Genomic DNA, 15,994 nt, shown 5'->3' on the forward strand with positions numbered 1-15,994 from the left:
GGTTCTCATATGCAGTATTCTGATTAGCAACCCTACAGTGCACTACCATCTACCATCAGTGCACCGTCGCTTCAGAGATTTCGGGGTGGTCATTCAGGTCACCAGGGCCAGCCTCAGTTTCCTCAGCCGCAACACTCAGGTGGATGCTTTGAGTGTGATGAATATGGTCATATCCGGAGGGCTTGTCCGAGGTTGGTGGGTACTCAGTCACAGTAGCAGGGTTCCTGTGCTATGGTTCAGGCACCAGGTGTTCCACCGCCTGCTCCGCCAGCTAGGGGTGGGGGTAGAGGTGCTAGAGGTGGAGGTAGAGGTATTAGAGGTGGAGGTCAAGCAGCTAGAGGTGGAGGCCAGCCAGCAGCAGGCCATCCTAGAGATGTAGTTCAGGGTGGTGGGGCCCAACCCTGATGTTATGCTCTTCCAGCCAGGCATGAGGCTGAGGCTTCTGATGTAGTTATCACAGGTACTGTTCTGGTTTGTAGTAGAGATGCTTCAGTTCTATTTGATCCAGGGTCTACATACTCTTATGTGTCATCTTATTTTGTGCCATATCTGGTCTTGCCTACTGATTCCTTGAGTGCCCTTGTATATGTGTCTACACTGGTGGGTGATTCTATTTTGGTAGATCGAGTCCATCGTTCGTGTATAGTTGTGATTGGGGATCTTGAGACTCGTGTAGATTTGTTACTTCCGGACATGGTTAATTTTGATGTCATATTGGGGATGGACTGTTTATTACCTTACCATTCTATCTTGGATTGTCATGCCAAGATTGCGACCTTAGCCTTGCCGGGTTTACCGCGTTTAGAGTGGAGAGGGACTTCTGGTCATTCTACCAGTAGTGTTATCTCTTATGTGAAGGCTCAATGTATGGTCGAGAAATGGTGTTTGGCCTATTTGACATATGTTCGTGATTCTAGTGCCGAGGTTCCTTCTATTGATTCTGTGCCTGTTGTTCGTGAGTTCCCTAAGGTATTTCCGTTAGACCTGTCGGGTATGCCGCTCGACAGGGATATTGACTTATGCATTGATTTGGCTCCAGGCACTCAACCCATTTCTATTCTGCCATATCGTATGGCCCCGCCTGAGTTGAAGGAATTGAAGGAGCAGTTGCAAGACTTGATTGAGAAAGACTCGATGCGAATGTGTATAGATTACCGACAGTTGAACAAGGTTACAATCAAGAATAAGTATCCATTGCTGAGGATTGATGATTTGTTTGATCAGCTTCAGGGTGCCAAGGTATTTTCGAAGATTGACTTGAGATCTAGCTACCATCAGTTGAGGATTAGGGCATCCAATGTTCCTAAGACAGCTTTCCGCACTCGGTACGGGCATTATGAGTTCTTGGTGATGTCATTTGGGTTAACAAATGCCCTAGTAGCTTTTATGGATTTGATGAACCGAGTGTTCAGGCCTTACTTGGATTCATTAGTGATAGTATTCATTGATGATATTTTGATCTATTCCCGCAGCCGGGAAGAGCATGAGCAGCATCTGAGAGTGGTTCTTCAGACTTTGAGGGATAGTTAGTTGTATGCCAAGTTTTCGAAGTGTGAGTTCTGGTTGAGTTTAGTTGCATTCTTGGGTCATGTTGTATCGGTAGAGGGTATTCAGGTTGATCCGAAGAAGATAGAGGAAGTCAAGAACTAGCCTAGACCCGCATCAACTATAGAGATTTGGAGTTTCTTGGGTTTGGCAGGCTATTATTATCGATTTGTAGACGAGTTTTCATCTATTGTAGTCCCGATGACCAGGTTGAACCATAAGGGTGCCTAGTTCAGGTGGTCGGACGAGTGTGAGGCGGCTTTCAGAAGCTCAAGACAGCTTTGACTATGGCACCAGTGTTGGTTTTGCCTATAGTTTTAGGGCCATATGTATTTTATTGTGATGCATCTCGTATTGGACCTGGTGCGGTGTTGATGCAGGATGGAAAGGTCATTACCTATGCTTCGCGGCAGTTGAAGATTCATAAGAAGAACTATATGGCTTATGATTTGGAGTTAGCAGCCATTGTTCACACGTTGAAGATTTGGAGGCATTATCTGTATGGCATGGCATGTGAGGTGTTCACGGATCACAAGAGTCTGCAATACTTGTTCAAGCAGAAGGAGATATATTTGAGGCAGAGAAGGTGGTTGGAACTATTGAAAGACTATGATATCACTATCTTATATCATCCGGGAAAGGCCAATGTGGTGGCCGATGCTTTGAGTAGGAAGTCAGCCAGTATGGGTAGTCTTGCTTATATTCCGGTTGGTGAGAGACCGCTTGCTTTGGATGTTCATGGTTTGTAAAATCAGTTCGTGAGGTTGGATATTTCTAAGCCCAGCCATGTGTTAGCTTGCACAGTTTCCTGTTCTTCTTTATTGGAGTGTATCTGAGATCGACAGTATAATGATCCTCATTTGTGTGTCCTTAGAGACACGGTGCAACACAGAGGTGCCAACCAGGTTACCTTAGGAGATGATGGAGTTTTGAGATTGCAGGGTCGAGTTTGTGTGCCTAATGTGGATGGACTCCGAGAGTTGATTTTAGAGGAGGCCCATAGTTCCTGGCACTCTATTCATCCGAGCGCCGCTAAGATGTATCAGGTTTTGCGGTAGCATTATTGGTGGAGGAGAATGAAGAAGAACATTGTTGCATATATGGCTCGATGTTTGAACTGTCAGCAGGTTAAGTACGAGCATCAGAGGCCCGGTGGTTTGTTCCAGAAGATTGAGATTCCTGAGTGCAAGTGGGAGCGTATCACTATGGACTTCGTTGTTGGACTCCCACGGATGCAGAGAAAGTTCGATGCAGTGTGGGTTATTATTGATAGGCTGACCAAGTCAGCACATTTCATTCCTGTGGCCGTCTCCTATTTTTCCGAGAGGTTAGCTGAGATCTATATCCGGGAGATTGTTCGTCTTCATAGTGTGCCCGTGTCTATCATTTTGGACCGAGGTACGCAGTTTACCTCATATTTATGGAAAGCATTTTAGCGAGAGTTGGGCACAGGGGTTGAATTGAGCACGACGTTTCATCCTCAGACGGACGGGCAGGCCGAGCGTACCCTTCAGATTTTGGAGGATATGCTTCGAGCTTGTGTCATTGACTTTGGAGGCTCGTGGGATCAGTTTTTGCCTTTAGAAGAGTTTTCCTACAACAACAGCTACCGGTCGAGTATCTAGATGGCTCCTTATGAGGCTTTGTATGGTAGGCGGTATCGGTCACCGATTAGATGGTTTGAGCCAGAAAAGGCTCAGTTGTTGGGTACGGATCTAGTACCGGATGCCTTGGACAAGGTCAAGATTATTCAAAATAGGCTTCATACAACTCGGTCCAAGCAAAAGAGTTATTCCGACAGTAAGGTTAACGATCTGGCTTTCATGATCGGTGAGCGGGTATTGCTTCGAGTGTCGCCTATGAAGGGCATGATGAGATTTGGGAAGAAGGTCAAGCTTAGCGCTAGGTTCATTGGTCCGTTTAAGATCCTTGATCGAGTGAGAGAGGTGGCATACGGACTTGCGTTGCCACCGAGCTTATCAGTCGTGCATCCAGTGTTTCATGTGTCCATGCTTCCGAAGTATCACGACGATTCATCCCACGTGTTAGATTTCAGCACTGTCTAATTGGACAAGGACTTGTATTATGAGGAGGAGCTGGTAGCTATTCTAGACCGGCACGTTTGTCAGTTGAGATCGAAGAGTTTTCCTTCTGTTCATGTTCAATGGAGAGGTCAGCCTGCTGAGGCATCAACCTAGGAGTTCGAGTCCGATATGCGGAGCCGTTATCCCCATCTCTTCCCCGACTCAGGTACTTCCTTCTTATGTCCATTCGAGGACGAACGATTGTTTTAGAAGTGGAGAATGTAATGACCCAAAAGGTCATCACTTGTTTTAGAAATAAATTCGGTATTCCGAGGCTTTAAAAACCTCTTTCTGTCTTACCTTGATTTGTGTGCATAGTCCGGGATCATAGCCGAAAACCATTATGTAAAAATCTGTGAAAAATGATGAAATTTGCCTTTAAAATGAGTTTAAGTTTACTTCGGTCAACATTTTAGGTAAATGGACCCGGACCCATGATTTGACGGTCCCGGAGGGTTCATTGGAAAATATGGGACTTGGGCGTATGCCCGGAATTGAATTCCGAGGTATCAAGCCCGATAAATGAATTTTTAAAGAAAATTATTTTCTGGAATATTATGAGTTTTTGGAAATAAATGTGTTTAAAATTTAATGGTATCAGGCCCGTATTGTGGTTCTTAAGCCCGGTACAGGTTTTATATGTGATATAAGTTGAGTCTGTGAAATTTGGTAAGAAACGGACTTGAAATGACGTGAATCGGACCGTATTTGAGAAAGTTGGAAAATTTGAGGTTCTTAAGTGATTTCATGATTTTGATGCTAAATTCATAGTTGTTGATGTTATTTTGGCGATTTGATCGCACGAGTAAGTTCATATGATATTTTTGAGTTAGTATGCATGTTTGGTTTGGAGCCCTGAGGGCTCGGGTGAGTTTTGGAAGGTTTTAAACATAGGAAAAAGTTGCAGGTTTCAGTTTCTGGTGTTCTAGAATGTTGTTCTTTGCGTTCGCAGAAGGACTCTCGCGAACGCGAAGGGTAAGCCAGGATGAAGGAATTTTCCTTCTACGCGAATGCGAGAAACAACACGCAAACGCGAAGCTTTAGGGGGTGCTTCCCTTCGCGAACGCGATGGTCAATTGGGCCTGAACCATCGCGAACGCGACAGACCCATCGCGAACGCGATGAAGGTCTGCCCAGTGATTTAAATCAGTAGCAAAAACGGGAAGAACCCATTTTACTTCATATTTTCGAAATTTGGGAGCATTGAGGCGATTTTCAAAGAACAATTTCTTCCCCAAAACATTGGTAAATGATTCTAAACCTTTTTCTTTTGATTTCCCATTGCATTTCATCAATTTTCATCCTAAAATCTAGGGTTTTTATGGTAGAAATTAGGAATTTGGGTAGAGTTAGGGCTTTTTGATTAATTGGGATTTAGACCTCATTTTAGGATCAGATTTCGAAACTAATTGTATATTTGAGCTCGTGGGTGAAAGGGTGATCGGGTTTTGGTCCGAACCTCGAGTTTTGACCAAGCGGGCCCGGGGTCAATTTTTGACTTTTTGGGGAAAATGAATGAAAACCTATAATTAAGCACTGGGTACGAATTCTTTAGCATTTATTGATGTTGTTAAATCAATTTGGACTAGATACGAGTTGTTTAGAGGCGAATTCTATAGGAAAAGCGGTGTTTGAGGCTTGAGTTGACCGTTGAAGTTCGAGGTAAGTGTTTGGTCTAACCTTAGCTTGAGGGATTAGGAGTTGTGTCCTATTTGCTATGTGTTACTTGTTGAGTACGACGTATAGGCATGGTGACGAGTATCTATACATTGGTGTCAAGCATGACCGCGAGTCTTAAATTGAAATCGTTGTGTTCCTAATAAGTAGTACGAATGCCTAAGTTGTTGATTCTCTGTGTTGAGCAAGAATTATGATTATTCTTGTGGAAATTGCTTATGGTTGGGTATTGGTGTTAGCTGAGATTTCTTTGTAAAGTTAGATGTTGGAACAAGTTTGGTTATAGATGATTCCCTTGCCGGGACGTATTTACTTATACTATCGATTCCCTTGCCGGGATAGTGTTGTTTCCTTACCGCTCCCTTTCCGGGACTCTTTTGTGATTGGTGTTGAATTGCATGATTTTGATCGGGTTGCATGCCACAACAAAATTATATTTGGATTGGGTTGCACGCCGCAACAATATTATATTCGGATAGGGTTTGCACGCCGCAACAATATTATATTTAGATCGGGTTGCACGCCACAACAATAATATAATCAGATTGGGTTGCACACCACAACAATGATAAATGATATGGATCGGGTTGCACGCCGCAACAATGTTTTTATGATTTGGATCGGGTTGCGCGTCGCAATAATAAGTAATAAAAGTGTTTATTGATTGGTTACGATTTCCTTATTCTTTTGCTGTGAATTCTAAATTGTTCTTTATGCTTTTCTCTGGAATTACAGTTGATAAATGCTATTCCCCTGCGGCATGTTCCCCTCCCATCTTTAATTGTTTATTTTTGTTTTATTTTCCGCTGTATATGATATAACTGCACAAGTTTATTCGGTAGTCTGGTCCTAGTTGTATCACTACTTTGCCGGGGTTAGGCCAGGCACTTACCAACATATGGGGTCGGTTGTGCTGATACTACACTCTGCACTGTGTGTAGATCCTGGAGCGGCAGCTTTTGGACCATAGCTTTAGGTGGCTGCCTTCAGTCTAGTCGGAGATTCTGAGGTAGTCCTGCAGGCGTCCGCAGGCCCAGGCGTTCTCTTCCATTTTTATATTCTTTTTTCATTTACTTTAGAGACATATTGTATCTTTCTTTCTAGACAATTGTTTGTAGTATTCGTAGATGGTCCATGATATTGTGACACCAGTTCCGGGTAGAGATGTACTTGGTATTGTCGCACTTGTTTTTATCTAAGTTATCAGATTACGTCTTCTGCATGTCTTTATTTATTGCTAATATTTCACTGTTGGTCGTATGTTGTTTTAAACTGTTAAAAAGGGCTAAATAAAAGAGTTAGTGAATCTATAATACTCGGCTTGCCTAGTTTTTACGAGCAGGCGCCATCACGACTCCCGATGGTGGGAAATCCGGGTTGTGACATTATTACTTACATTTGTTGCATTTCATTTATTGTTCCTCATTTATTACGCATCATTGATCATAAAGAGCAATCATCAAGGCCCTTAGGACTATTAGTCATTCATTGACTACCCACAACTTAATGCTTAGCTCGACCTCGAGGCCCAGTATTGGCTAGCTCGAGACCCGATTCTTGGCCACTCAGTTTGCATAAACATACTATGTTCAGGACCTTATCTTATTTTCTAGTCTAACACTTAGCATCTACTGCCTAACAACTAGCATAAAAATAGGTTACGTATTTTAGAACCACAAAATCAAATCTAATTATAATTACCATTTTCGAGGTAAATAGTTTGGTGCCCACCATGGGGCTAAAAATAATAGTGGTAGTTTTCGTGCTGGTTTACTGAAACACACAAGTTATTTTTCACGCTTTTTCTTGCCCAAGAATCTTTCATTTCATGTCAAAATGTCTAACTTAGTGAATGCATATGAAAACAATGGTCTTGAAGACCATGAAGAGAATGGTGTAGCTGTTCCAGGCATCAGTGTGCCACCACGAAAACCTGAGGATGCACCAGAGCCAATCCCCGTGGATGTGGTCTCACGCGATGCCCAACACGTCGATATAAGCTCCCACACTAACAGGAGTATACGCCAAGAAGACTAATAAGAAGCTCAGAAAACCCCAGCTCGGGAGGAACAAGAGGTTAGCCTTAGCGTTATTTTTGAGATATGGCAGGCACAACAGTTGGCAATTGTTCAACTGCAAAGCTACCAAAATACCTCGAGCACAGTGCACCAAAAACGGCCCTTCGCACCGAACATGTACCTGAAAGATCGAGCAACAACGGGTTAGCAGCCAACCCCGCTATTATGAAAATGCTCGAGGACCTCACAAAGAGGATTGAGTCGGGCGAAAAAATGATAGAAGCTAATGACAAAAAGATGGAAACCTACAATTCAAGGGTCGATCAGATCCCGGGAGCACCCCCAATCCTGAAGGGTGTTGATTCAAAGAAATCCGTACAAAAGACACTCCCATCAAGTTCTACTCCGAAGTCCATCCCAAAGAAATTTTGAATGCCCGATCTCCCGAAGTATAACAAAACTTCGGACCCCAACAAGCACGTCACTGCCTACACTTGTGCGGTGAAGGGCAACGACCTGAAGGACGACGAGATTGAATCCGTCCTGCTGAAATAATTTGGAGAAACACTTTCTAAAGGGGCGATGATGTGGTATCACAACCTAGCCCCGAATTCGATAGACTCATTTGCCATGCTGGCAGATTCTTTTATAAAGGAACATGCCAGTGCCATCAAGGTTGCTATAAGGAAATCCTACATCTTCAAAATCAAACAGAGAGAAAACGAGATATTGCGGGACTTTGTATCTCGCTTTCAAATGGAGCGGATGGAATTACCACCAGTCTCCGATGACTGGGTAGTACAAGCCTTCACCCAAGGTTTGAACGAACGAAACTCGGGGCTATGAAGCACTTGAAGCATAACTTGGTTGAATATCCCACCGTGACTTGGTCGGATGTCCACAACCGATATCAATCAAAGATCAGGGTCAAGCACGACCAACTAGGAGCCCCCTAGGGCTCAGTATATCCTAGCAGGCTCTTGGCAAAGGAACCAAAGCCAAACAAGGAAAGGTATCAACCATATATTGAATATCGAAGAAACACCCCAAGGTGCAACATACCCCAAAATAACCGAAGGGCAGACCGAGGTCAGAATCCTTAGGGACTCGTGAGTAAATCCGGATTCGACAGATACATAGGGCCGATGGAGGTGCCCCGTATCTGATTACAACTTCAACATTGATATTTCGAACATCGTATTTGCCATCGGTAGAATTAGAGGCACCAGGTGGCCAAAACCTGTACTATCAGACCCATCGCAAAGGAATCCTAATTTAACGTGCGAATTTCACGGCACACACGGTCATAGGACCGAAGACTACAGACAGCTCCGAGAGAAAGTAGCACGACTACTTAGCAAGGGGAATCTCTGAGAGTTCCTTAGCGACCGAGCCAAAATTCAATTTCAGGAAAGAGAGGCGAATAGGAAAAATGGAACAGAAGAACCACAACATGTCATCCACATAATTGTTGGGGGAGTCGACATCCCATAGGAACCCATTGTCAAATGAACAAAAATATCCATCACCAGGGAAAAATGAAGTCGAGGTTACATACCCGAGGACGCTCTCACATTCAGCGAAGAGGACATCGAGACCCTGTCTCAACCTCATACCGACGCACTGGTAATTTATTTTCTTGTGAATACATTTCAAATTAAATGTCTACTTGTGGATCTAGGTAGCTCAGCCAACACTATCAGGTCGAGGGTGGTGGAGCAGCATGGACTGCTCGACCAGATCATGCCTGCCTCTCGAGCCCTCAACAGATTCAACATGGCGAGCGAGACAATAAAGGGGGAAATCACCCTCCTGGTCAACGTGGCCAGCACAACCCAAAATGTCAAGTTTCATGTCATCGAAGGAGACATGAGATACAATGCCTTGCTCGGAAGGCTATGGATACACTGCATGAGAGTAGTGCCATCAACCCTTCATCAAATGACGAAGTTTCCAACAAAGGTCGAAATAAAAATAATATATGGGGAGCAGTATGCTGCGAGAGAAATGTTCGCAGTACATGATGTGGCATCGACACCTTCAGCATCGAAGGAGCCAAAGGATACGAAAATAGCGAAGTAACAATCATGAGCTACATTCTCGACTACACCCGAGTGAATGAACCAGGGACTGTACTGCATCCCCCGGGCAAGCAGTGGAAGCATATCGAGGCTCGAAACGCCATCACAGCTAAGGTATAACCGCCTCCCTTTTTATTTACTTCTTGCACTAACCTGTGTGCAGGTGTCTAGTTAGAAGAATTGAAGTACCTTCCAACTTGAAGACCTTAGGTTTTAAAGCATGTGTTGCACTCTTTTCCTTAGATCAGATTTTATCCCAAGAAGGGTTTTACCGACAAGGTTTTTAATGAGGAAACATTTATCTACAACCTAAAGGGAACTTAACAAGTATTCGAGGCTTCTCTTCAATCAACATAGAACACTAGGGGCATACCCCCGGGATACCACCCTCTCAAAGAAGTCAAAATGAGCCAAAATGGGTCTCGATAGGAAAATGATGTACCAGATGGGCCAAATGATTGAATGAACCGTGTCCGTATAGAAAAATTGAACCTTTGACGGTGAAGACATGTATACGTGTACCAAGTAATCAAAGGAGTATCTTTTACCACCAAAAACGCTTTGCGCTTCAAAGAGGTCTGCTATTTTTACAAGAAACGGCTCCAGGGACAGAAATTTCCCGAACACTCAGGGACTGGCGTCAAAAACTCGAAGCGATAAGACCTCCAGGTCGGAAAACTTCTAACTCGTAAGCTCTCAATGAGGAAACATCAAAGTTTACAAAAAATGGCTCCAGAGCCAAAAAAGTGCTCGATGTCTCGGGGACTGTCGCCGACTGTCATCCATCGAGTTGTTAAAAACTCGAGGCCATAAGGCCCCGTGCGGACAACCTCAAGCTCACAAGACCTCCATAAGGAAATACCAAATCTGTAAGACCTCAAGCAAGGCATGAATCACACTTGTACCAAGAATCTGTAAGACCTCAAGTAAATCATAAATTATACTTGTACTGAGTAACCTATCTATAAGACCTCAAGCAAGGCATGAATTATACTTGTACCAAGTAACCTATCTGTAAGACCTTGAGCAAGGCATGTTCAAATTTATAAGACCTTACAAAAGGTATAATCCCCTTCTTAAAGTCTATATATTCGAACTTGTAAGACCCTAAAAAGGCATACCCTCGATATAAACGCCAAGGCTACCTCACTCGGGAACTAAAAAAGCTATGGCCAAATACAATGACTATGGTCACAAGGCTGTACCTGCCAAACTAACATGACTTGGGGATGCCCGGCCATCGCCATAATAACATAGTCCTTCAATTACTTCAAAAATACTTCTAAAAGAATCGGTTAATCAGGCTACCATCGGCATAAAGAGCTTCGATCATATCAGCTCCAAACAATGAAAAGGCTTCGAAACAATTCAGCCATTATTGATACCCAATTTTTCCCTATATATTTTTAATATTCAAAATACCTTCAAAATAGCATATGTATGCATATATAAGCATGTCCAAGGGTTTTATTATTTTTTTTATATTTTTAAAGGTTTTTAAATTGATTTATTTCCCTTTTTTATCCATAAATCTCAATAATATTTTTAAAATTATTACTTTTGATAATATTCAATTGGATTTTTATAGTTATTCCAAAATATTACTAAAGTAATTTTTACATATTTTTACAATTTCATTTAGTATTTTTTAGGCTAAGTTGCACATAATTGCAAAATTAGCCCTTTTAAGGTTTTATTATGTTTTATACACATAAAATTGGATCCTATATTTAAAATTGTTATTTATGTGACATAAATAATTTTAATACTTTAATTAATTTTCAGAAACCATTTACTATATTTTATAAATTAAAAAGGAAAAAATAGCTATTTAAATTTTAGCCAAATTGGCTTTCAAATCTATCCCAAATCAAAACCCAATTCTCCAGCCCAATTTCCAATTAAACCCGACCCTAAACCTTTTAAACCCTACCCAAACCTGGATCCCCATCTACCCCATCTAATCAGGGTCGTTGATCATTCAGATCAACGTCCTCCATTCCACCTGCCTAACATAAACCCAAACGACCCCCTGAACCTAATTCATTTCCATCAACCCGCCACCTTTGAATCCCCTTCCTCTCCAATTCTCTCTGCAACCTCACTCAATCCCCTTCGATTCTCACTCAATCCATGGACTCCCATGGCTGTTTGAGACGTGTACCGGTCTCCTATGTCTCTTGGTTGCCTATTTTCCTGATTTCGTGGAAAGATCCCGAAGAGATCTAATCCAGACTTTTCTCAACTTCTATCCATGGTCTTTTCCCAGCCATCCATGGCCGTTCAAGTCAGATTCAAGGCTTTTCAGGCTACATCGGTAACTTTTCGAAGTTTTTCTCACTTTCTCTGGGTTCTTTGAAACCCTAGTTTTAAGAGCTTTCCGATTTTATTTCAGATCTGTCTTAGATCTATGCATGTTATAAATCTCTTGGTGTTTTTCTCTAAAAGTTTTTCGACTTCTTTCAAAGTGACTCTTCGTCTTCAACGATTAGGGTTTTCTTAACCTTTTTTTAAAAAAGATTCTTCTCCGATTTTCAATGTTGTCTTATGATTTTACTATATTTAAACGATTTGTTTATGTTCTTCTTCTACCTGGTTCGTTGTGTTGAAAACCCTAAGTATCTTTGGTTTATCCGGGGTTCTGAAACTGTCTTTGTTTGTTTCTTTCGATTGAGTTCTTTATGTTTAGATCCTTTTCTTTGTTAACTGATTCTGAGTTCTTACCATTTTTTAACTCGACTAGTTTAAACCCCTCATGTCTTAAAGGTTTTTCGCACTTGTTACTGAGAGTCTTTAAAAAGATCTCCTTTACCTGTTACTATGTGTTAGACTGGTTTCTTCATTTTTGGTTCTATGTGACTACTTGACTTGTTGATTACCATGCTTTGAGTAGTCCTTAGCCTGCTTATGTTACCTTTGTGTGATTGTGTTCGTCCAGTTTGCTTCTTTTTGTTTGATCCTGCACGTATGATACTCCTGTTCATTCTTTTCTATTTATATGTTGAAGCGTAGAATCATGACTCCTTCGTAATTGATCTTGATTTCCTTAAGTTACAGTTTGATTGCAAGGTTCTCTTATAAACCCTTATTTTACTCATTTGTTTAGATTGATTGATTCCCTTACTTTATTTGCTGTGATGTTTCACCCCTGTTGAATCCTTTCCCCAATTAAGTATATTATGTACCTAGACTCAATTGTATACTCTATATTCTTACTATCCCTTATATGGTCAAAAATCAATCTTCCTCAAATTGATTTTCTTTCTTAATTATCTCTGTTGGTATCCGTTAAGCAGTAATTCCTTGATTAAATGGAAGTACTTGTATTAATGGGATTCTGATTGTGATTATTTCCATATTTGTGTTAAAACTTTACTTGTTACATTATTTTCTACTCGTTTTCAAAACTATAAATACCCTACCCTCTCTACTCTAAAGACACGAACAACTGAGTTCAAAAAGACACACTTACACATTCAAACTCTCTTTCTTTCTCTACTACTTGTGCTACTACCTTGTCTAGCCGGATGAAAGCCAAGGCTAGACTATGGAACTCTCATTGCTTTACTCATTCTACACTTTGCTCCTTCAACTGGTATATTCTCAATTTAAATTCTGAATCTCAACTCTATGTGTTCCTTTGTTTGTCAATCCTTTTCCCTTTCTACACTAACTTAATGGCTCATGCTGTTAAATTTCACCTTTTGTTTACTGCTTTGCTCAGCATGCTTAAAATTCTGCCCTCCTTTGTTCCAAAATGTGATCAGCATGTTTACTTGTTCCTGTTTATGTCCCTCAACTAGCATGTCTCCTAATGTACTTGATTCATGACTAATTATGTGTTTCTGATTTGGGTCCTCTATGTCCCCAACCCCCTATTTCCCTGTTTGTAACTGCTGAAGTTGTACTGTGGACTTATTCTGCATGTGCTGATTCCCTGCCCCTTTTCAAAACTATTTTCCCCTAAGCAACTCTTCTGCTGCTGTAGCAAATTTACTTCAAACCAATCATTTTTCAAAACTGTTTCCAACTCAACTCCCTTGAATATATGTCAAGCACTCTCACATGTACTCTTAGAATACTAGGTTCTGCCCCTTTTGTGTGAGCCTTGCTTTCGGACCCTTGAGCTCCCTCTGAACCTGGACACATAAGATCTGGCCCTTCCACACTGCACTCACTCTCTTGGTTATGCAATCTGGGTGTGAGCACTGCCCGGCATCCCTTGAGGTCCTTAAAGAACTCTAACACACCCAGATATGCGAAAGGCTTAGGAAAAATATTGGTCTGTATAGAAATCAGGCTTCCTATAGTTGTAACTTCTTATTTTTCATTTCTCATGTAATTCAATCATATGGTCTGTAATAATTTGTAAACAAGTATTGGGGTGGCTAGTGAAAAGGTATGGAAAAATATGCATGCTATAGTTCTTAAAGGGTAGAAAGCATGTTATTAGGTTTATATTCCTAATTGTGCAATAGAAATCATGTTTAGGATTCATACCTGCATTAGAAAACCATCTTCTTAGGATCTATGTTTTCTTCCTTCAGCACTTCATTCATTAGTCCATGCTTTATGTCTATCACTTAGAAATCCTGCTCCTAGGGCAATAACAACGCTGGTATAAAAAAAAGTTGTTATTTCAAAAATTCTGCAACTCTTGCGTACATTTAGAAATCACGCCTTTGGGATCCAGTTTTGAACAACCTTGTAATTTTCTTGTGCATATTAGATACCATATTCTAGGATCCTGTTTGCATTCTGTTTAAAATGCTTAGTTAACTACTGATTCATGAAAAGGGTAGTAAAGCAATAGTTTTCACACTGTGATGTTTTCTGATTAAAATTGGCAACAGTCTCTACAACTAGAACAACATGTTTTAGGTAATTAAATATCTCCAAACTGTCTTAATGACTTGGAACAACTGCTGCATCTCGCTTTGCGCCTAGGCAAGCCTTAGGTAATAACTTAAATAAACTGGAATTTCCTTTGTTTAATTATCAACTGTTAAAGATCGGTAGGCAAACCTGATTCAGACTTCTTTTCTGAGTCATGTGATAAATCTGGTTCTGATGTTACCACTTAAACCACCTGCTTTAGGATTTTGAATTCATACCTTAACTGTGTATAAGTCATGCTGTCAATGTGCATTATCTCTGGAGGTATAACTGAGCCTTCTACTTGCTTATATGTTTCCCCCTAATTGCAGTCTTGTATGTTTTTTATGTCGCTTTAGTATTTTGCCTTTAAACCTGATGGTCTTCCTAGAATCTCCTTCTTATAGGAATAGGAGTCCTAAATTCCTCCGGGACTATTAGGAAGGGGGTAACAACATGCAATAAGAGTCCATACCAACCCTCGCTTTAATTACCTTCACGGGGCGGGAAAGGGTAGATAAGGATATGATGACCGGTGTGCTAATACCACATGTATCCCCTCTTTTGAGGAGTGTCATACCGGGTATTGCATTGATGTGATCCATATTAAAAACAAACCTAGGACACCCCCTTTATATTCATAAGCATGCTTAGATTATAACTCATTTCAAAACCTTGTTTTTTATTAATCGTTTTTCAAACACTTGTGTATTTAAACTTAAATCCTCTCTTATTTGAGCCTCACTTGTTTATTTTCTAATTGCACAAATTCACAAAAATTATCTGGCCGGGAACCACATTAGAAGATCCTGAGGGGTTCCTAACACCTTCCCCTTAGGATAATTTCAAGCTCTTACCCTATCTCTGCTTATCAAACGTAGTTATAGATAAACCTTGTAGGTGCCCTAACGCACATTAAAAATTGTTAGGTGGTGACTCTTCAAAAACGCAATACCCAATTCCCCAAAAGGAAATGAGTCATTACACCTCCATGAATGTCGAAACATGGACTCCTCTCCGTGGAGGGTAAAAGGGGGGCGCGACAGCATGACGACTCTGCTGGGGAATTTTAGGCTTTTACCATTTCATACCGTTTTTGTAAATTTGTACCCTCTCTATGTGCAATTATTTGTTTAATTTCTTTAAGCGTTCAATTTCTTTTTCAAAAGCAAAACTGGCATATCTTTCTTGTTTCCTTCCTTTATTGCTGCTTTAAATTATAAAACTATTGTATTTATCACTTTCTTAACCTGCAAATACATGTCAACATGCTTTTAATTATTGCATAATCGTGCTCAACATCGTACTCCACTCGTTCCAAACAAATACTATAGCAACGCTTGATGAGTGGTAGCGCTCTTCCTATATCATTACCCCCTAAATTCGGAAAGGCATATTTGCGGTAAAACTAGTCGATCAGCGGTGCAGTCGACAATTCCGTGCCTTCCCCCTTGAGTTGTCCGCTCAAGGGTACCAATCTAAAACCCCATAGAAGCCTTACTCTATTAAATTGTGCATGTATCATGGTCAAACCTAGCCGGATTAGTTATGTTTTCCACATAATGATCCTTTAAGATAGCTTTGTCCAAAAGTCCCCTAGGTTTCCCTAAACCCAAATGGACGTCATCACGTTTTATGCATTTATTTGGAGAACTAAATGCTTCATGCTAATTGTTGATGTTAAATAGTCGAGTCTGGTGGGGGTAAGGGCCTA

The sequence above is a fragment of the Nicotiana tabacum genome, chromosome 3 (assembly GCF_000715075.1).
Source record: "Nicotiana tabacum cultivar K326 chromosome 3, ASM71507v2, whole genome shotgun sequence".
In the NCBI taxonomy this organism is placed as follows: domain Eukaryota; kingdom Viridiplantae; phylum Streptophyta; class Magnoliopsida; order Solanales; family Solanaceae; genus Nicotiana; species Nicotiana tabacum.